Below are 24064 nucleotides of genomic sequence, written 5' to 3'. Positions count from 1 at the left end.
GCTCTAAAGGTTGTAGATACAATGGATGAATTGAAGTCCTTACAGAACGATGTTAGTGAAGATGAGAAACTCTCATGGACCAAATTGCAATGTGTAAAGAAACTAGATGATTTGTGGGTTTCAAGTGAAGGGAAATTGCTTCTGCCAAACAGTCTGTTGACGCAATTGGCCAGATTCTACCATGGACAGGCTCATCTTGGAAGGGACGCCATGGTCAGATTATTTCAAACTGATTGGTTTAACCCCAAATTCCGTCAAGTTGCTGAAGCAGTTTGCCATCGTTGTGTCATTTGTCAACAAATGAACGCAGGAAAGGGGACAGTAGTAAATTTGAGTCACATTGGGAGAGCAGTAGGTCCATTCAGCAGGATGCAAATGGATTTTATTGAAATGCCTGTGCATGGAGGCCTGAAGTATGTGTTGGTGATTGTGTGTATTTTTAGTCACTGGATTGAAGCATACCCTACACGCAGAAATGACAGTCTCACAGTTGCAAAATTACTCTTGAGAGAACTAATACCACGTTTCGGATTCCCGATCTCCTTAGAATCAGATAGGGGAAGTCACTTCAATAACGAAGTAATAAAATTACTTTGTGCAGCACTGAACATTGAGCAAAAGTTGCATTGTAGCTACCGCCCTGAAGCCTCAGGTCTAGTAGAGCAAATGAATGGCACATTGAAATCGAGGATGGCGAAAATATGTGCTTCAACAAACTTGAAATGGCCTGATGCATTGCCCTTGGTGTTAATGTCAATGAGAAACACCCCTGATAGAAAGACTGGACTGTCCCCGCACGAGATTCTCATGGGCAGAGCCATGAGACTTCCAGCAGTTCCTGCAAATGCTCTGTTGAATATTACAGATGATATGGTGTTGGACTACTGCAAAGGTCTAGCTGATGTGGTGCGCTCTTTTTCTCACCAGGTGGAGACAACCACCTTGCCACCGATCCAAGGTCCAGGACACGCCCTGAAAGCAGGTGACTGGGTCGTGATAAAGAAACACGTGAGAAAATCGTGTTTGGAACCCCGTTGGAAAGGACCTTTCCAAGTGATTCTGACAACTACTACCGCTGTGAAGTGTGCGGGGTTCCCAACTGGATTCACGCCAGTCACACGAAAAGGGTGACGTGCCCAACAGAAGAGGAAGTTGAGGCACTGAAATCGCCAGTGTCTGACAAGAGAGTACTAGGCACCGAGACAGAACAACGAGAACCTGGAGGCGAACAGGTAGAAATAGAGGAAGGAGAGATATTTTCTGAGGAAGAAACAACCGATCCATTTGAGGAGGACCAAGGAGAAGCCTCAGAAAGTGACGAAGGTCCTGAAGACGACAAAGAGCCTGAGACCAGTGAAGGAGACAAAAGGCCTGAAACAGGTGAAGGAGCAGGAGAGCCTGATCAGAGGAAGGCTTTCTCAGAAACAGACGATACAGGAAAGGAAAAGGAAAACCTGATTGCTCTCCTAGAGAGAGGAGACAAGACAGGACAGAGTGAAAGTGTTCAAACCCTTCCAGAAGTGGTTGCAGGTCCATCAGGCGAAAATAGTGAAAAACGAAGACAAAGCATATCGCCAGTAAAGTTAAGGATCAGAGAAACATTAAGCGAAAGTGAAGGACCAAAGTTGAAAGAGAAAAGAAAAGAAGTGTCTGTTGAAACAGCAATACCAAGTGAAGAGAAAGACTCATCCAAGGAAGAAAGCACTGGCGAAAGAGAATCAAAGGGAGATGCAAAATTGAAAAGAAAAAGAATACCGAGCAGAAGGTATTCCGGTCCGGAGTGGGCATACATAGCCGCTAACGATTGGTCAGACGAATTCGTATCCCTCAGTCTCGAGAACGAAGAGGCAGAACTTCACTTTGGCACTTGAGGAGTAAAGCTCCATGAACTTTACCGAATAAGACATTGATAACCTGATTGACTTTTAAACCGGCTAAGACATTGCTAAACTTGATTGACTCTGAAACCGATTTTGAGACAAAGCTGCTAAACCGATAAAAGACGAAGCTGCTAAAGAAAACTGTGTGAACATTAAACTCGTTCAGCTTTGTATATATCTGCAAATCCGATTTGATAAAAGTGTCTTCAACTTTCTGATTCTATACAGATCATGACAGGCTACACTACACAGGGGCATAAAATGAAGTGTTGTAAATACATGTGTATAGGTCTAATAACTGCATGCGTACTAATCATGGTAGCAATAGTTCTTGGAATGCATGGAAAGGATGAGAAAGGGACGAATGCTGCTTTTACTTCTAGACCTACTACTACTACTGAACTAACAGCTTTAAAGAGACTCGAACAAGACGAAAGACATCTGCATGATAAAAAGGAACTTTCGTCTAATGTTTTCTATTGTTTGCTGAGTGAGTATGTTGAAACCATGGATGCGAAAGATTGTTATGTATGCACACAAATACCTACCTCAGTAGTGGAAGGGGTGACATATCATAGCATGCCTCTTACGTACGGAATTACATGTAGTTTAATAACGTCCAGATTTTATGGTCAGGAGTATATTCACTACTTTTATTCAAATTATGATGTTACATTTGCATATGTCCCCATAATCGAGTACCTGAGTAAAGTAGCTAGGGATTATTATATAAAATTGATGAGGGGCTTCTTTGAGCCATTGTCACCTTTTCACACAGCTCACGTACATAGAGAGAACCTTACATGCTTGCTTTCACCGATGGAGATAAGCTTTTTAGATAACACTGACGATAGGAGGAAAGAGGTGAAGGAGGAATTAGAAAGGGAATTACATAAAAGGACATCTGTGGATAACTATGCTTTTGCCGCGATAAAGACACAAGGGAAAATAGCTTTAGATACATTACACGTAGGGAGATTCTGTATACATAGACATAAATCTATTCCCAAAGGTATATCAACTGGACGACTTAAAGAAATTTCCAAAGCTGTCTGAATCACATCATGTTCGGAAGAGGGAGACAGCTTCTGGTGTGGTAGGAGATATATTTGGAGCAATGATTCCTTCAGTGGGAGTCATATTGAATTCAATCAAAATACGAAAGTTGTCTACTATTGTGGATAACATGCTGACAAAATTCTCAGGAGCTATAATCCTGATGGATGCTGAACTTGCTGCAGAAAGAGCTATGACTCTTCAAAATCGGCTTGCCTTAGACATTCTTTTAGCAAAGGATGGCGGCGTTTGCAAAATGCTTGGTACATGTCACTGTTGTACATATATACCAGACAGCAGTGGGCAAATTAGAAAGATGCTTACAAATTTAACTAAAGAAAGTACAGATTAGACGGAATTAAAAGAACCAGGAGTATGGGAGAAGGTTGAAAAAGGATTTGCTTCGGTGGGAAATTGGCTCAGCAACGTTTGGAACGGATTATTATTGAAAATAATAAAAGGGATATTAATAATATTCATTTGTTTATTAGGCATTTGGGGAACATGGAAAGCTATCAAAATGTTGAAAGCAAGGAACAAAAGGAAAAGAGAAGAGAAAATAGAAAACAAAATAGTAGAAATATACAGAGAAAAATCAAAGGGAATCAAAAGAAAGAGGGAATTGACTGAAGTGACAAATTATTAGGACAGAAGTTTAATGGAATAAAACTTGTGGGAAGATTTGATGTGATGACATAATTAGTCATCAGAGGAGGGATTGATGACGCAGAAAAAGAGGGTCCAACATATATTCATATATCATGTAACCAAAATCATATAATGTAGTGTGATTTTAGTAAAGAAAATAATGCACGAGGGAAATTGTGCCCTCGGAGTAGTTCGCCAATATTATAAACGTGTTTTATTAATCATGAAGAATTGAAAATTGTAGTAATCCGTCATAATTGCAAATGTGTGCCCTGATTTCTTGTTGAAACTGTTTTATGCTTAGCTTAAATTTAGTACAGGCTTTGGCCTAGTTGCCTAGTCTCAAATTCTAACTGCGTGGCTTTTCCTTGAACTAATGAAACATATATTCTTGCTTAAAGTTGTATTTTTCCAGCAGAGATTACTAATACACTTATCTCCAAGGTCTCGTACTAGGCCAGTTTCATCCCCTTTGAAGCAAGGTCAGTCTCTGCAGGTGCGGACAATGAGGGTACAGATACCAAATTAATTGGCAAGCCATGTTGCAACTTGTGCTCCAAGGCTCCAAGGACAATGTATGCATAAATGAGTACTAGTAGAAAGACATTTTTCATTGGTCAATTTGAAGCCACCCTATGAACCCTCCAATGGAAGACCCTGCAGAATTTGAAATGTTTCTTACTTAAACCCACTGGACAAAGAGAAGTCAGCCATTTTCCTTGATGCCATATTTGAAGCCAAATGCCAGACGCCATCTTAGACGACATCTTGATGCCCTTTTCTCTATTACTGAGAAAGAGAATTTGAGAATTCTCACTCTAGAGACTTTAACTTTAAATTGCCCCGTCTTGCCCATGCAGTAATTTTGCCCCATTCTCCTTGCTGCTGCAAGGAAACTTGCCCTTATCTTTGCCCCCTTTGAAATTCTGCCCCATGCTGATCGAACCGGTACCTGAAGGACAAAGACTTTCTTGAATGCTGATTGTAATTGGTAATTATGAAAGGATAATTGTATTATGCATTGTGTTTTTCCTTTTAGGTACCAACTGCTATTTTTAGGGCCCAAGCTAGAAGTTTTCCAAATTTGTGTTGACTAAATTCGTTTTGCATGAAGCCCCACATGCCAATGCTAATTAGAGGTTAGTCGAGGTATGCACTTGATGCACCATGTTGAATTGAAATCTTGTCATGCTGACCGATGTATGAAATTAGTCAAATTCAGTTGCTTATATTAGTGATTTGTATTGCCATAACTGAATGTATTATTATTCAGATTTTGCGTAGATTGCATTTCTTCCGCCGCTATGGACAGCTAGTAATGTTCGTATACATATATCATTTGATTTTGAGACTTATATACATTGTGCTAGCTTTGTTAATATAGGGAAATAAATTCACTAACTTTTAATAAACTGGTGTGGTTATTCATGACTGAAAGGTCATGGTGCGTCGAAATACCAATTGTTATTGATTCTTAATGTGTTATTTCGATCTATTAATTGAGTATTGGTTATCGGATGCAATAGTTATTGATTATTCACTTAAGTGACACGACTATTCAAGGATGAGGAGAGCCCAACTCGGCTAAAAGGTTCACCGACCTCCAACCTGTCCAGGTACAGGTAATTTATAAGGGCTGGACGCGTTATCACTGCCAAAGACCAGTCAACGCTGATGAATCAGCCTGGAGGCTGCAACTGCGGTGCCTGGGAAACCATCTGCATTGAGGGATGCAACTGTCGTCCTTCTCAGGATCTCGGTGGTGATTCCTTTCAGTGCTTCCTGTTCCAGAAGGAGACTTCCGGTGAGGCCCCCCGAGTGAGAATCTGCCGTTTCTGCAACTACAATTTAGTAGGTAGAGCAGGGGTTAGCCTGCGAATGGAACAGGGGGAAAATCCACACAGAGGAATCTGGTGTGAGGATTTAAGACTTTTTGCCCGAGTGAATTTTCTCGGGTGAGAACTATTAAACTGAGTTGGACATCTAACAAATGGAGTAAATAGGGGTCTGCTCCTTGCCTATGCCAGCATCCTCCTGAGAGAGAGTAGACATTGGAGATTTCCTAGAATGAGAAGAGAATACCATAAGGTGGTGTAGCCCCTTAGTCAATATCGTAACTACATTTAAAACCCTGTAGTTGTGTTTCCTTCTTTAACACCCTGTAGTTGTTTCTTTCATGTAGAATTGTGTAGTATTCAGATTTCCTGTGAGATTGAGGTACTTTCTTAAATTAAAAGATAAGTACATGGCTGAACTTTACATTGTGTCTGTTGGTTCACTGCTGAATTCAGTGCCCTATAGGGGTATAATTGGTGAATGGCATGGTCAGGAGAGTTCAGATTCAGTGAGGTCTTGACTTGATCAGCTTGGTCATTTGCTGTTTTCAAGCTTGCAAGACATGATTTTTACGCCCTCCCTTTAGGTCTCCAAGGGAAATGTTGGTTTATTTCTTTTCCATGCTGGCCGGACTAAGGGATGAAATGCCCAGGCTTCTAAAAGCATCTTTATACATTCCCAGGACTTCAACATAGTCGTTTATGTACCACTTAGCAAGTTTGCCTAGCTTGGCTGTCTCGCCCAGAATATCACATCGCATTCCAGCTAACATCTGCATAGGCTTGAAGGTCACAAGTTTGAATCCAGGCAATAGGAATTTAGACTTGAATGCAGTATTAACATCCGTTACTTTTGGCACAGTGACTTTAAAAAAAAGTGGCACGAAGTACTACATGAAAACAAATCATATTACCATTTGCATTAACAAACTGGAAAATGTACACCACTCTGTATGAATTGCATTGGTTCCTACCACTGAAATGAAAACATGTAGATATCAAAGGAACTCATTTTTTCAGCTACATCAGGATGAAAGGCAGGGCAAACCCTCGAGGACCTCAGTCCTGTAACCTGCAGGTTGAGTGCAATTCTCTGCTGCAGTTGCATTCTCCCAAGGAGATACTATACTTGATTGTAACTTATGCCCTATAGGTGTTGCACACACTTTACTAACTGCAATAGTTTATGCTTCTCTCAGAAAAAAACACATGGGTCACTTAGACCTTGGTGGCCACCTGACCTGCAAGATCAGCAGAACTATGGACTCCTCTTCCCTGGTCCAGTCATATTTAGATATTGCTATCTGCCTGATGGGGATCTATGAACCTTCAAAACACCTCAAGTTGCAGCAATTGCTCTGAGGTGAGAAGAGTTTGCTGAGCAGGTGCCATGTTTGCTTCACCCGCTTGCAAACTTTTTTTGTTTTTCCAGAATATTTCCCTGTGTGTGAGGTAACTGAGGGATTTCCCTACATGCAGTGCTTTAAATGGGCCGGTACTCTCCGGTACTGAGTACCGGCACTTTTTTATTTTGAGAGGGAGAGTACCGGCATATCTCAAGAAAAACGCAATACTTTTAATGGGAGAGTACCGGCACTTCTGAGAAACAAGCAGGTACTCTGGTACAGAGTACCTGCACTTCTATTTTTCCATTTCAAGCACTGCGTACATGGGACTGCCATGCCTCACATGGCAGTCCCAGGCAGCCAATTCTAGCGACAGATGTTGCTCCTCCCTATATAGGATAGGGTGGCCCTCACTGGGGCAGAAAGCCATCAGGTCAAAGATGTCTGACAGCTTATCCAGCTGAGGCTCAGCTGTTAGAAACTGCTGTTCCCCACCTCTAGAAGAGAAGTGGAATAGTTACTTTGGAAGGGCAGGAGCTCTACTAAATTACAGCAAGGCTCCTTCTCCATCAAACTCTAAATGACCATCTTCGATTGGGATGTTGTAGATATTTTAAAGGAACTAGAACTAAGGTGCCCAGGTTCAGGGGGCCAGATGCATGACAGACTCTCAGTCCACTTACATGATACATTCCCTAAAAAGAATCAGTGCTCCCACTTCATCAAACTAAATGTCCACCCAAGCATTGTCCAGTCAGAGGTATTGAAAGCCTTACTCAGATGTGCCTGCAGTCTAGCAAAAATAAACAGTGTGCATCTCAGAAAAGGATAACACAGGCATTAATCTGTGCAAACTGCATTTCTACTGTTGCTTGTATCGCAATTCAGTGATATGAAACATGTCCTCTCTTCTGTGAGCTCTGTGGGAGTCTTCTTACCACACATCATTACAATAGAAAACTATTCTAATACAGGTGTTCCACTGTACCAAAGGCTCTATGAAACTTTCCTTTTTTTAAAAGACTGCCAACACATTGTCTTGGACCCTGTATCATCTGGCGAAAGAATCTGAGATCCAGAATGCTCTTTACCAGGAAGTGATCTGTGTCATCCCAGAAGACCAGATCCCAACCACAGAACATATCGCAAAAATGCCTCTGCTAAAGGCTGTTATCAAGGAAACACTACGGCAAAGCCCTTGAGCTAAGCAAAACTGTTCCAGGTGTGCGACATTGAGTAGTTGCAAAGTTATTTGTGTGGACGGTGGTGGCAGGGAATTTGCAAGATAGCGGAGTCATTAGCTAATCCGTTGATGAGCTCTAGAAGGACAGATCTATATCTCCAGTGGCCCAGTTCCAGAAGAGAAGATAAGGCCTATGCTGACAGAAGGTGCCCAAGACATACAACTCCTCTGAGTCCCTGTAGTGCTGCGAAGTGTATAGTGCTGCGAAGTGTACTGTAGCAATATCAGGAGGGCAGGTGAAGCGCCTTTTATTCTGCATGCCCGTGCAAAATGACTCCGCAGAAGACAGCTTTAATAACAATCCACATTAAATGCCTTCTAACTTTAATTTAAGCTTTTCACAATCAGTATGCCAAGCCTATTTTATCATAACTTTTCATTGTTAACAGACAGGCCTATATCCTTTATCATTGGTTTATCACCATAATCAACTCAGACCTACTTTGTTGGTCATAACCTTCCCATCCATCAGGTATACCATGATAACATTACAAATATGTACAAAATTACAGTCACCAAAATGATATAAAACCACTACTAATAAAACCTATCAAGGATTACCATATTGCAAATCTTCTATTCCGATGGTTTGTTCAAGTGGGTAACCGAAACCGTAGCCTACTACAAGATTCTTCCAAGTTCCTGTATAACAGAATACCATATCCAGGCAAAATTTAAATTATGCTGGAGTAATTTCATGTTACAATTGCTATGCAAGATTCCCCAAATTACACCACTATACCACATCAGGTAATTACGTCACAGTTTATGCTTCCAAAATTGATGCAAAGTCTTATTTCATACTAAACGTTAGTGCTAATTTGAATTTTGCGTAATTTCATTACATTTTGTCCAATTATGCAAATGCAAATTCACCTGTAAAAGCATATTGTCTTAACACTTGTTTTTTCATAATAAGTAAGTCAGGCCTACTTGCTTCGACATAAATGTTCATTAAAAACAGATCACTCGTAAGGGATCTCATCTATCTTTTTTCAGTGAACCATTAAGGCCTAGACCCTTTACCATTCACTTGGCATTATAACCAACTAGGCTTACTGAAGTGTGCATAAACTGGCAACCATCATGCACACAGCTATAAAATTACAAATATGTCTAGAATAACATCTGGCATGCAACGTACAACCCCTCTCAAAAGAGCCTACGAAGAATCATCACAGAGAAAATCTTCTACTCCCAAGGTTTTTCAGAGGGGGTGACCAAAACCAAAAAACATGCCTACTATAGTAGTCTTTGATATTACACATAATCAGTCCAATGCATGCCTACATCCTGTAACATTGTGTGATAACAATACACCGTCGGAGGCCTATTGACTTGAATAAATGCTGTACACAATAAATAGGCTAGGCATCATGTCTTTGTACCAACCTTTCATAATAAGCAGAATAAACCTCTGTCATCTGGCATAACTTTTTTATGTGCACCAATCAGCCTATAGAAGTAATTATCAGCTTATCACCATAGCCAGTGTTAGAAATGAGGTCTTTGGTTGGCAGTGAGGTTACCCCCTGTCCAAGCAAGGACCCTCACTCTAGTCAGGGTAAAGGAGAATCACACTCAGTTAATCCCAGCTCACCCCCTTGGTAGCTTGGCATGAGCAAGCAGGTTTAACTTCAGAAGCAATGTGTAAAGTATTTGTACCAACACACCCAGTAAGACAGTGAAAACACTACAAAATGGACACCACACCAGTTTAGAAAAATAGGTAATATTTATCTAAATCAAACAAGACCAAAATGACAAAAATCCAACATACACAAGTCAAGATATAAATTTTTAAAAGAATAAGAGTCTTAGGGCTACATGTACGAAAGATTTGATTTGCGACTTGCAATTTGCGAGTCGCAAAATCTTATGTTGAACAGTTTTTGCGATTCGCAAGGGGGTCACAAATGCAAATGCCCTACCTCATGAATATTCATGAGATTGGTCGCAATTTGCAACCCCCTTGGGAATGGCCGCCCTCACAGGGATGGTGGCCTGCTGGAGACAGCAGACCACCATGTCTGTGACTGCTTTTAAATAAAGCATTTTTTTTTTTTTTTTTAATGCAGCCCATTTTCCTTAAAGGAAAACGAGATGCATTTAAAAAACAAAAAATGGAAAGCTACGGACCACTACCTGCTCTGAAAAAATGTTTTTACTGCCATTCTCAAAGGGAAAGGGGTCCCATGGGGACCCCTTCCCATTTGCAAAAGGGTTAGCACCAGTGTGACACTGGTGCTAACTGCAATTGTTTTGTGACCGCATTCGCAGTCACAAAACAATCATACATGGGACTGCGACTCGCAATTAGGAAGGAAACACCCCTTCCTAATTGCGACTCGCAATCCCTTATTACGATTCGGTAAATAGTTTACCGAATCGCAAAAATGGTCTGAACATACCAAAGTGCATTTTGCACATCGCAAACTTCCCTATTCGCTGTTTGCGATGTGCAAAATGCTACGTACATGTAGCCCTTAATCCTTAGAAAACAGTGAGAATGCTGTTGTTACCCAAAATACCTGGTTAGCGTAAAAAATAAAGCCGCACGGGCGAGCGTGCGTCTGAAAAGGGTAGCGATGCATCGATTCCTTACTCGCAAGTGAGGCCGTGCGTCATTTCCTTCTCCAGTCGGGTCGGCGGTGCGTCGTTTTTCTCCCTCCCAAGAGAGCGATGCATCGATTTCCGGGCGGGGCACCTCCAATCTGCGCAGAGTCGTGGTGACTTGGATAACCAGGGACGATGCGGGAAAAATCCGGTCGCACAGTGTCATAAAACAGCGCTGCCTGGAGGTTGTGTCATTATCAGCCTCCGTAAGTGAGTGTTGCGCATCGTTTCTCCAGCCATGATGCGTCGATCTCCCAGCCGCGATGCAGGTGGAGTGTCGGTTTTAGCTGTGAAGCCAATGGCACGTCATATATCAGCCGTGTTGCGAAAGGTGCGTCAAAAATGTCCCCGCATGGCAGTCTGTTCATGGATTTTCAGCTCTTGTCTGCCTACTTCACCTTTCAAGGGCCCAGGGACTGAATGGGGTACCGCTTGGAAGACCAGGAGTCTCAGCAGAGAGTCCAGGTGCTGGCAGGGGAAGTCTTTGATGGCCCTGAGACTTCAACAACAGGAGGCAAGCTCAGTTCAAGCCCTTGGAGATTCTTCACAAGCAGGAATGCACAACAAAAGTCCAGTCTTTGTCCCCTTTCACAGGCAGAAGCAGCAACTGCAGTAGAGCCCAATGAAGCACAGTCACAGGCAGGGGCAGCACTTCTCCTCAGCTCTTCGCCTTGGCAGAGGTTCCTCTTGACTTGACTGAAGTGATCAAATTTTCAGGGGTTTTGGGTCCACTACTTATACCCCTTTCTGCCTTTGAAGTAGGCAAACTTCAATGGAAAGTCTCTTTTCTTTGTAAGATCCTGCCTTGCCCAGGCCAGGCCCCAGATGCACACCAGGGGGTTGGAGACTGAATTATGAGAGGGCAGGCACAGCCCATTCAGGTGCAAGTGAACACTGCTCCCTCCACTCTAGCAGAGATGGCTCTTCAGGATATGCAGGCTACACCCCAGCTACCTTTGTGTCACTGTCTAGAAGAGAGGTGCAAACAGCCCAACTGTCAAACTGACCCAGACAGACAATCCACAAACAGGCAGAGTCACAGATTAGTTTAACCAAGAAAATGCCTACTTTCTAAAAGTGGCATTTTCAAACACACAATCTAAAAAAAACTTTACCATGAGATGTATTTTTAAATTGTGAGTTCAGAGACCCTAAATTTCATATTTCTATCTGCTCCCAAAGGGAATCTGCACTTTAATAATATTTAAAGGCAGCCCCCATGTTAACCTATGAGAGAGATAGGCCTTGCAACAGTGAAGACTGAATTTAGAAGTATTTCACTGTTAGGACATGTAACACACATCAGTACATGTCACACTTGTAACATACACTGCACCATGCCCATGGGGCTACCTAGGGCCTACCTTAGGAGTGCCTTAAATGCATAAAAATGAAGGTTTAGGCCTGGAAAGTGGTTACACTTGCCAAGTCGAATTGGCATTGCAAGACTGCACACACAGACACTGCAGCAGCAGGTCTGAGACATTTTTACATGGCTACTCATGTGGGTGGCATAACCAGTGCAGCAGGCCCACTAGTAGCATTTGATTCACTGGCCCTCGGTACCTCTAGTGCACTTTACTAGGGACTTACTAGTAAATCAAATAGGCCAATCATGGTTAAACCAACCACCAATACAATTCACACAGAGAGCATATGCACTTTAGCACTGGTAAAGTGGTAAAGTGCTGAGAGTCCTAAGCCAACAAAACAAGGTCAGAAAAAATAGGAGGAGGGAGGCAAAAAGGGCCAGGCCCAACACAACCCCCCACCAGACTAAGGCAAGGGGATACCAATCAATACCTTGATGGACTTCCCTGATTGGGGCGATAGAACAGGGACCCAGGCTGACAACAGCAGGGGCATGTTCTAGTTCTGCGCCTTCCTGATTCCAGCTGGATCCCTCTGCCCATACTCTGAGGGCCAACTAAGCTAACCCATGGGGAACCCTTCTCATCATCTGCAGATACCATCTGTGCAACATCTAACCTTACTTTGCTCACAGATGTATCCCAGGGGGCAGACAGTACCACCATGGCCAACACAGTGGTGTGGCCCACTCTACCCATGGGCTGTGACTCCTGTCTCTGGCCTCCCCCCTCCACCTGGGGCACCTCTGTCCACCAGGACAGCAAGCCACAGGGATGACAGCCAGGCCCCAGGCCTCCAAAGGCTCTCCAACCACTGTGACTGTGGGGAGTGGGGACAGTAGTCCCAGGTGCCTGGCACCTTTTCACCACTCTCCCTTCCACCAGGTCAGGGGCAGCCTGACAATGGTTCTCCCCTCTGGGGCACTGTATCCTCCCTCTCCGAGCAGCACCCCCAGAGCCCAGAATTGTCAGGATGCTTATAGAAGCAGTCCTGCACAGTTCTCCCACCAGTGCAGGGATGTTAACCTGCATCGGGTCTTCCAACCTGGGGCCTGTACCTTCAGGTTGGACCAGGGGAGAGACTTCTCTCCCCCTGCCCTCCCTTCTGGGGTCCTGCACTCCCCCTACTAGGAGTGCCCCCCCCTCCCCCCAGAATCCAACATGGTAGGGGCACTGTTAGCATTAGCCCCTAGCATTAGCGGGTGTTGCGCGTCATTTCTCCAGCCATGATGCGTTGATCTCCCAGCCGCGATGCAGGTGGAGCGTCGATTTCAGCCACGAAGCCAGCGGCATGACGTATATCAGCCGCTTTGCAGAAGATGCGTCGAAGATTTCCCTGCATGGCAGTTTGTGCGTGGAGTTTCAGCTCTTGTCTGACTACTTCAACTTTCAAGGCCCCAGGGACTGTATAGGGCACCACTTGGCAGGGCAGGAATCTCAGCAGAGAGTCCAGGTGCTGGCAGGGGAAGTCTTTGATGGCCCTGAGACTTCAACAACAGGAGGCAACCTCAGTTCAAGCCCTTGGAGATTCTTCACAAGCAGAAATGCACAGCAAAGTCCAGACTTTAACCTCGCTAAGGCAGAAGCAGCAACTGCAGGTCAACCTATCAAAGCACAGACAGCAAAGGGGCAGTACTCCTCCTCACAGCTCTTCAGCTCATCTCCTTGGCAGAGGTTCCTCTTGATCCAGAAGTGTTCTAAAAGTCAGGGAGTTTGGGTCCGCTACTTATACTCATGTCTGTCTTTGAAGTAGGCAAACTTCAAAGGAAAGACTTTGTAGTGCACAAGACCATGCCTCTTCCTTGCCCTGTTCCAGCCACACTCTAGGGGGTTGGAGACTGTATAGTGAGGGGACAGACACAGCCCTTTCAAGTGCAGGTGACAGCTCCTCCCTCCCAGGAAGACTCATCAGGATGTGCAGGACACACCTCAGCTCCTTTTGTGTCACTGCCTAGAGTGACATCACAAATGCCCCAACTGTCAGTATGACCCAGACATGGATTCAGCAGCCAAGCAGAGGCACAAAGGCCCATATTTATACTTTTCTAGTGCCCAATTTGCGCCGCATTTTGACGCAAAAGCGGCGCAAACTAACAAAATACAATAGCATTTTGTTAGTTTGCGCCGCTTTTGCGTCAAAAAGCGGCGCAAATGCGGCGCTAAAAAAGTATAAATATGGGCCAAAGTTGTTAAGCAAGAAAATGTCCACTCTCTAAAAGTGGCATTTTTAAACAGACAATCTAAAAACCAACTTTACCAAAAGATGTATTTTTAAATTGTGAGTTCAGTGACCACAAACTCCATATCTCTATCTGCTCCCCAATGAGAAACTGTGCTTAAAAGATATTTAAAGCAATCCCCATGTTGACGTATGGAAGAAATAGGCCTTGCAATAGTGAAAAACAAATTTGGCAGTATTTCACTATCGGGACATGTAAAACACACCAGTACATGTCCTTACTTTTAAATACACTGCACCTTGCCCATAGGGCTACCTAGGGCCTACCTTAGGGGTGACTTACATGTAGTAAAAGGGAAGGTTTGGACCTGGCAAGTGGGTGCACTTGCCAGGTCGACACGGAAGTTTACAACTACCCACACAGACACTGCAATGGCAGGTCTGAGACATGTTTACAGGGCTACCCATGGGGGTGGCACAATCAGTGCTGCAGGCTCACTAGTAGCATTTGATTTACAGGCCTTGGGCACCTCTGGTGCACTTTACTGGGAACTTACTAGTAAATCAAATATGCCAATGAGGGATAACCAATCATATTCACAATTTACACAGGGAACACTTGCACTTTAGCATTGGTCAATCCATCAAACAGTCAAAAATACAGGAATCAGAGGCAAAAAGACAGGGGAAACAATGCCAAGGATGCCAGGTCTAACAACCAGTCACTCAACACACTAGTAGTTGGTAGGTTTTAAGGGGGCACCTCTAAGGTGACATCTGGGTGCATTTATTGATAATTCTATCACTAGAATCAGTGAGGGTTTATTAATCTGAGATGTTTGATACCGAATATCCCAGGGTTCAGAGAAGCCAACATGTAGCTGGGGAACTCGTACTGACCAGCGTCCAGCACAAATAGATAAAATGGCTGCCCTGTTCACTTACTATGTCTCAGAATTGACAGAGACATATTAGGGGCGTATCTGCTCATGCATATATGCTCTCACATGTGTCCTGATGCACCTTGCCTTAGGGGTGACTTACACCTGGAACATGCAGTGGTAGGGGACCTGGCACACAGGGCTGTGTGACAGGTTGTGTTTTCAATTTTACGTGCACCAATAGACGTAGTCTGTGATGGCAGCACTGAGTGGGTTTGGTGAGGGGTCCCTGGGGGTGGCACCACTGGTGCTGCAGCCCTCAGGGACCTTCCTTAGTATCCCAGTCCCTAGGTACCAGGGGTACCATTTACCTGGGACTTATCGTGGGTGCTAAAGAGTGCACCACTTGTGGAGAACAACTGTGCAGTTTTGGGACAGAGCTCTGGCACTACGGACTTGGTTAGCAGGGACCCAGTGCACTTTCAGTCGAAATAACATCAGATACCAGACAAAAAGTGTGGCTAACCATGCCAAAAAGGGTGCTTTCCTACATTGAGCCTTCTCTAGGCAGTCACACTGCTGCTGGTAAATACAGCTGTATACACAAACAAAATAGTCACATCTGCTTGGAGGGAAAGCACTTTTTCTGTGGAAGTACATAACTTCTGCCCAATCAAAATATGTATTCCTCTCCACCAACATGTGGGTGCAGCCAAAGTCCCTTTCTGTAACACTCACAAAAGCTTTTTTGGGTAGCTGTCATAAGTTTGGAGGACAACTGCGCTGTAAAACTAGATATAAAAACGGTTAGAATTCTGTGTCACTAGGCAAAGAAAGTCTACTGTGAAATCTATTAATCTTTATCCTTCTATTACCTAAAAGGACATTCTTTAAGGCAATTTAAAATAGCCAAAAACAAGCTTAAGCTACAGCAAAAAACAAAACATAATCATATACTTGGAAAAATGTCACAAATGATGCTAACTGGAATTCTTCTTTCAATATATCAAAAATGAAGTAGGAAAAATAACAACTTTTTAGTATGGTCACACACACTTTGCAAAAGTAAGAAATGATTTACTAAATATAAAATATACAATCAATCAATAAAACTGCTCTATGGAAGAACACTTCCATTCATACTTTGATCATGAATCAATACAAAAAAATATTCTAACTTAAAATAGTAAACATCACAGAAAACTGGTCAAAATGTAAAACATTATGACTAAAGAAGTGACTCTAAAAAGTATTTTACAAATACTTTACATCATATTTTATTCATATACAGTTTTGCATCAAAATGTATAGCGCCGGGCTGCGTGATTCCAGAGTGCCAGCCGGGCACCAAATGTATGGAATCCTGCAAGGCGGACAAAGGATGGGCTAGCGTCTTGGAAAATGATGTTAGCTGGGTGGGGGTGGCGGTATGGGGGAAGGGGTTTTGCACCAAAAAATGACGTTAGGCTGGTAAGAGGCAAAAAAAAGCCTCTAACCAGCCTAGCGTCATTTCCTGATGCAAAACCATCCATACTACATGACTCATGTTGGGGTGGTGGGCATTGGGGTGCACACTACCCCAATGGCCAGCACAGGGGACCAATGTCCCCTGGGCATGGCCATTGCAACCTGTGCCATGCAAGGGGGCCCATTTCAGGACCCCCAATGGCACTTAAAAAAAAAAAAAAAAACAATACTTACCAATACTTACTCTCCTTACCTGGGATGGGGTCCCCCATCCTCTGGTGTCCCTCTAGTGGGGTTGGGGGTGTTCCTGGGGATTGGGGAGGGCACCTGTGGACCCATTCCATAGTGTTTAACTATGGAAATGGCTCCACAGGTCCCCTAACGCCTGGTCTAACCCAGGCGTTAAATAATGGTGCAAAGCGGTGCGGTTCCTAAGGTGGCCGGCCACCAGGAGTCATCCCATGTGGAGCGGTTGGAGCCAAGGATGAGGATCTCCGTCTTGTCTGAGTTCAGTTTGAGGCGGCTCCTCTCCATCCAGTTGGCGATGGCCTTTATTCCGTCGTGGAGATTGGTTTTGGCGGTGGCATAAGCAGCTGTAGCAAAGCGTTCAGCAATCAGCATACAGTCGTGGTTCTCTGGCTGGAATCTCCTTCTAACGTGTAAGGGACAAGGAAGTGTTTTTATAATGAAACATGCGATGTTCTAAGAAAATGTCCCTACGCAAGGATGTGTGTTTTTCTATGAATGTCAGAGGCAAAACTTGTAGCACGTTCACCGGCAACCTATCTTACTGCAACCTTGAAAGAAGCACAGAGTGAACAAGAATGTCTTGTTTGAGAATGTAGTGCTGGCCTAGGCAAAAAAAGCAAGATAGAGAGAAATAAAACAAGACCGCAAAAGTGGTTATTGTTAAAATATTAATACAATATATCTAGGTTAAAGTGCACAGCGGCAGGCCAAGTGTGCTAAAATAGCGTGCATGAAGCTATAACTAAAATGGCTACACAACAAGTCCCCTAACAAGAGAAGAGTGGCCAGGGCACACCCGTATTGTAGATCCAGATAATGTTCAGGAATTAAGTAGATGTCCGGTCAGGAAAGATGGTGTGTAGGAATTTATTATAGATGCAAGTGGGTAGTCAGAGTCTCAATCACAGAGACTACGTTGTACAGTAAGTCCATGTATCCAGAACAGCCAGATGATGATAAATGGTCAGAGTTACAATCAGATGACCCCAAGTAACAAAAAGTCCGTACAGCAAAACAGCCCACAAGTAACAAAAAGTCCGTACAGCAAAACAGCCAACACGTGTTTCGTCTTCAAGACTTTGTCAAGGCTTTGGATGTGCGTAATGTATACCAAGATACAGTTGAAGCATGCTACACACTGCCTAATCCCGACGCAACCGGCATGGGTTATTTCTTCAACACATGAGGCTTATCATGGCCACCACTGATCTCTCCAACGCATATTGACTGCACCTAGAGATCCAATACTACCATCAGTTTGTTTCATGCTTCAACCGTATCTTGGTACATTACCATTACATTACGTACATCCAAAGCCTTGCTGTTCGACCATCTTGGTAAAGAAGAAATGGATGCAGTGGTGGTCGGTCCAGTGGAGTTCGGAGGTGTGTGAGAAGGAGATGTGGTTTCTGGCAGAGAAGACAGGGTCGCAGGTGCATCCTGCTGAGTGCATGGGGACGTTGACCAGTGACTTGAGTCAGAGGGTGGCGAGGTTCTCCAAGAGGGTAGGGGTGTTCGGGTTGCTGTGGTTGTTGAGGTGAAAGTTGAGGTCGCCAAGAAGTATGTAGGTGAAGCCATGGGGAGAGGTGAAGTAGGCCAGTGCTTCGCTGAAGGGTGGGCAGGGTCTGGGGGGGCTGTAGATGAGCGTTCTGCAGAGGGTGGTGTTTGGATTAGTCTGGATCTGAAAGTGCAGGTGTTCAGTGATGGGGGTCTGGATATTGACGCTGGTCGTCGAGGCGGATTGAGTTTTTTCTAATGATGGCGACACCACCTCCTGGTCGGTTGATGCGGTCTTGATATATGATCTTGTAGCCATCAGGGATGGCAATGGCAGTGTCCGGTGCTGAGGAGGTGGTAATCCAGGTCTCTGTGAAGAAGGTGAGGTCAGGGCGATGGAGTCAAGGAGGTCCCAAACTTCTATTGTGTTCTTGATGAGGGAGCGAGTGTTGAGTAGTATTCATCTGAGGTGTTCCGGAGGTCCAGCGGAAGGGGCGGGGGGTTAGGACGTGAGGACAGGTGAAGGTGCAGTTGTGGCAAGAGAACAGGCCTTGGGTGTCCTTGGGTGATGCACAGTGCCAGGACGTGGAGCCTCCGGTGTTGAGGGCATGCAGGGTGCTGCCGACGTATCGTGGATGGTGCAGGAACCAGTGTCCGTGCGCTGGGCGCGGTCCAGGTGCGGATGGGTGCAGACGGGCTGGCCTTTGGCGTGCCGGCAGAGCTCCTGCTGCGTGCACCCACTGCGTGGCCACGCAGCAGCCGCCATTGAGAAGGCGCTATGTGAGTTAAGGTTCTATTGAGAGCTTTCTAAAAGGTAGTTTCTCGATTTCATAGCTCTGTTGGGTGTTATGTTTGGGTCGATTGTGCTGACAGTTATGCAAGCAGATAGGCAGTTAAAGCCTACATGAGGGTCAGCCAATAGATGAGTGAAGGTCTGTTGGCTGAATGTTGTGGTGAAATCTGTGTGAATTGAAAGCATGTAACTAGCTGTGCGAGGATAAGTCACATGTGTGATGGTTTGCACAAGTTAAATTAGGGTAAATTGCGTTGAAGCCTATGTGAGCTTAGAGTCTCTTGGTTACTGTAAGTTTTTACTGAGGGTTGCATGAGCAGTCACTGGTTGATATGTGACTTTTGGTCAGTATTTACAGTTCTGTTTGAAGATATCTGAAGTTCTGTTTAGGGGTCTGTAAAGTTCCTATGTGGCCATGAGAATCTGGGTATGTTATGGTTTTGTGAGAGCTAAAGTAGAGTCAGTCAGTGAATATGTGATAATATTATGTGGGCTAGATTAGTGAATGTTTTATTGCGGGCTGTGTGAGTTGGGGGTTATTGTATTCACTGTGATAGTCAGTTGTTTATGTGAAGTTTTTGTGAGGGCTTTATGAGAGTCAGTTGGTCAATATGGTGAATATGTGATGGTGTTGTGGTGTCTAGATGAGAGTCAGGCAGTTGATATTGTTGAGAGACAGAGGAGTGGTAAATCAGCGGATATGTGATGGTTTTAAGAGGGGATATAAGAAATAGTTGATGGATATGTAATTACATAATTATCTTTTTAGTGTTATGAGAGTGTGCTGGGAGCTATGTGATGGTCCCTTGGAGCTATGCGAAAATCCACTAGGGACAGCATAAGGGTCTTTTGAGGGCTAGATTAGAATCTATTAATGCGTATGGATAGTTTTATGATAGTTATAAGAGAGGGAATGGATACATGATAGCATGATTGCCCCCATGGCATATGTTGTTGTTTGTTGTGCTTCAAAATATCGACCATAAAAATATTGAGGTGCAACAATATTGACTTGCACAACAAGATAGGTATAGAAGTGGGAATTGAGTTATTATTTAACCTCCACATCTACTTATTTTAACAGCGATGTGGAAGTTGATATCTTGCAGCTCGATATTTTAGAGTTGAAATTTTGGTAGAACATCGCTAAACCTGGCCAGGCATAATAGCGATAAAAATGCTTATATATCTGTATTGAGGACTCGCCTATGGACAGATAGGAATATCTCTGATAATATACCTGAAAAGTTGGGTAGGGTATAGTTGGTCATAACTATGAATTATAGCTCACTCTTCCTCATTCTACGGCTCTTTCAGCTGCAATGGCGTTAGAAAATCAGATTTTCAAAAATGCTATCCTAACTCTACCTCCCGGAATATCACTGACTCACCAGGAAAGTGCAAGGTCTAAAGGCTGGATTCAGATTTGGGTTTAATGTAAGAATCTCTGATTTGCGACACAAGTGCTACTTTACGCTTTGGAAGATTCTCCTCTTGTGAAGAATCTGCTGGTGGAGTTACCTCATGCATACTGCACCAATGGGACAGGTGGCTCTTCTGTTAAGTAGTCCTCTATAAAGAGGCTTCAAATAGGGGATTTGGTGCTTCAACCACAAATCAGGGGATTTTCTGTACCTCAAAAACTCTAAATCAAGCTGTAACTCTCCTTTGGTCTCCTTTGAGTAAGGCAGAGGCATGCTGAGAAGATCCACTGTGTTGAAGAGTCAAAGGAAAGCTCAGAGACTGCATAAGTTCAATGCATAGTTTGCCTGAACGAACAGTCATGATCAACCAGTGTGAAGCCTGGGTTCCCTTTGCTCTCTCTAGAGATGCAACCAACTTCTCAGATCCAGACCGGTTCCTGCCCCAGCGCTGGCTGCGAGGCGGTGGCATGAAGTACCATCCCTTCAGCTCCATCCCCTTTGGGTACGGGCCTGAGGTTTCATTGTCCGGAGGATTGCAGAGTTGGAGATGCACCTGGCCATCTCATGGGTGAGTGAAGCCACCAAGCTCTCTTACCCAAGGCACATCCAGACAATGGATTAGAAAGATCTTTATATTGTCTGAGGCTGCAGGGTTTTTTCTGCGACTAAAATGTATAAGGAATTGGTTGTGGTCCATTCTGTCATTTTCTAGGTGGCAGGTGCCCTTCTACATCACATTTGCCCTGAGTTTTTCTTTAGGTAACTAGAATAATCTGTTGTATGCCATTTGCAAAAGTATGGCTTTTACACAAGTATCATTTCTGAGATTAATTAAATCTCCCCAATGTATCTTTAGTAGAGAAATAACAATTCAGGTAAGAGTTAATTGTGCACTGTTTGTTTTGCCTGACCCCATCATTACTTTCACTCAGAACATACTTCTTCATTTCCACCTTTCCCAAATGTATACCCCCTAAATGCCTCCTAATTGATATGCTGGCTTCCAGAATTGTTGGACCCTTCAAGTCATAATTCACTCATCTAGAATCAAAACACATGGGGCATTCACTGTGTACATAGCCCTAAAAACTGAATAGCTAATTCACAAATTAGAAGAGCATGGCAGACGGTAAGCTTTCCCAAAGTTGCTAGCCTGCCAGGTGCAACGGCTTGTCAGGGAATCTTCTAACTTCCAAATGCGCTGTTGGCTCAGGGTGTCAACACACCTATGAATTTATCAAATTTCATCCAATAATAGCCTTCTGGAATACATTAAATATTGTTCTTGGAAAGACATAAAGCCTATAGAATGTGTGTCTGAACATATTAACTATACTGTTAAGCTAAGTCTAGATGGATTGAGAGACTGACAAGTATGTCTTTTATGTCTTTTATGTCTATATGAAACTGAATCCATGCATTTGGAGCCATCCTTTTCCAATGCCTGCTCTTCACTACCAGTTAAACTTGTTGTATCTGTTTTCATCCTGTAGATCATGAAGATGTTCGAAGTGAGACCTGACCCTAAAGGGGTGGAAGTGAAAGCCATCTGACGTGTCGCCACTGCAGCTGACAGGCCGCTTGACCAACTGTTTATCCAGAGGGAGGAGAGCAAGGAAAAATAGTCATGCATGGTCTACCATGATTGGCCCTTCTATAACCAGTGGGCCGTAAAGACACCTGACACAGTTCTTTACTAAAATACCATCTCAGGGTTTTAACAGAACATCCTTCCTAAAAAAAACTTGAAAGATTTCCATCTTGTCTTCTCTCTTCCTCCAAATGAAAGCACAGGACCATCCGAAGAGTGCTGCTGTTTGCCCCTGTGAATGGTCCTTAATTTGATATGTGAAAGCGCAGTACATGGAAATCATCTGATCATCTGAATAAAACAATTTTATTGTGAGTTTCATCAAGAGTTTTGGACAGCTTGCCCAGACTTTTCCTCACAGAGTGGCAGTGTCATCTCACTCCCAGCCATGATGATCTGCTAGAGTTGTTCTCTGTTTCTCCGCATTTACTCATTAAGGAATGATCTCTTGCACTATTTGTCTTCAAATACTGATGAACAATGATGTGCAATTTGCTTACTTTCATGGTTTGACATAGTTGTGTAATATGGACTGTCTTTTCTGTTGACTTTAGGACGCAGTAGTAGGGAACTAAGGGGCAGATGTACAAAGCATTTTTCAAGTCGTAAAGGGGCCGATTTGCAGAATCGGCCCGTTTGCAACTTGAAAAATGCTATTTGGGATGTGCAAAGCCCAAACTACGATTTGGTAACTTGTTACCGAATTGCAGTTTGGGTTTTGCGATTCGGTATTAGGAAGGGGCGTGTCAAGGGCGTCCCTTCCTAGTCCCGAATCCAAATGGTATGTGTGATTGTTTTGTGACCGTGAATGTGGTCACAAAACAATCGTAGTTAACACCAGTTTCAAACTAGTGCTAACCCATTCACAAACGGGAAGAGGTTCCCAGGGGACCCCTTCCCCTTTGCGAATGGTAGCAAAAATATTTTTTCAGAGCAGGCATCTCTGAAAAAATGAAAATAAAACTTTTTATTTTTGTTTTTAAAATGCATCTCGTTTTCCTTTAAGGAAAACGGGCTGCATTAAAAAAAAAAAAACTGCTTTATTTCAAAGCAGTCACAGACATGGTGGTCTGCTGTCTCCAGCAGACCACCATCCCTGTGAGGGCGGCCATTCCCAATGGGGTCGCAAATTGCAACCTACCTCATGAATATTCATGAAGTAGGTCATTTGCGACCCCACTGGAAATCGCAAACAGTGCAAAGTACACTGTTGTACATCCGGTTTTGCGATTTGCAAATTGCGAGTCAGTAAGACTCACAGTTTGCGAGTCGCAAAACCGGATCTTTATACATGTGGCCCCAGACGTACAGAGAGGCAGGTCTCAACTAGCAAATTGCGCACCAACTGTTTATGACCTGTCTCTGATTTTGTACTAATAGGTTGCGTCACAAAATCTCTAGTCACAGGAGATTGTAATCTCCTTAACGAATATTAATGAATAATTATTAACATACGATTATTAATTAGGCAGGTAGCTGTTTCAATCCTCTTGTGATTGGCTACAATTACTGGGATTGTGGTCTGTAATGAACAGCAGACCACCCATGTTTGCATTCTCGATCAGGAAACTTTTTCTGAAACCAGTCCATGTTCCTTAAATACACCTTTGCTGTTTAAAGAAATCCCATTTAGAAAGGCATCAGAGAGAGCAGGCGGTTGTCTTCTGGATCACCACCTGCTCCCTACTAGTCCACATGGGACAGTTCCCAAATGGGAAGCTTTGCAATGAGACAACTTCTCCTTTGCAAATTGCTTACCACTTCCTTTGAGAAGTCAGTCACATTTCAATGTTTTACTACTGCAGTTGTGGTTATAAATCACTGCTACTTCTCACTGCAATGATGAAGGGATGACCCTTCACACCCCCTCCTAATCGTGATATGGAATGAGTTACAAAACTGTGTTTGAGAAACAGAAACGCTTAATTAAATAACAAAGGGTTTAGTAAATACTAAAGTGTCATTTTGGAGTCACAAACTTTGTGATTT

Source organism: Pleurodeles waltl, chromosome 3_2 (genome assembly GCF_031143425.1).
Source record: "Pleurodeles waltl isolate 20211129_DDA chromosome 3_2, aPleWal1.hap1.20221129, whole genome shotgun sequence".
Lineage (NCBI taxonomy): Eukaryota > Metazoa > Chordata > Amphibia > Caudata > Salamandridae > Pleurodeles > Pleurodeles waltl.
This window is presented reverse-complemented; position numbering follows the sequence as displayed.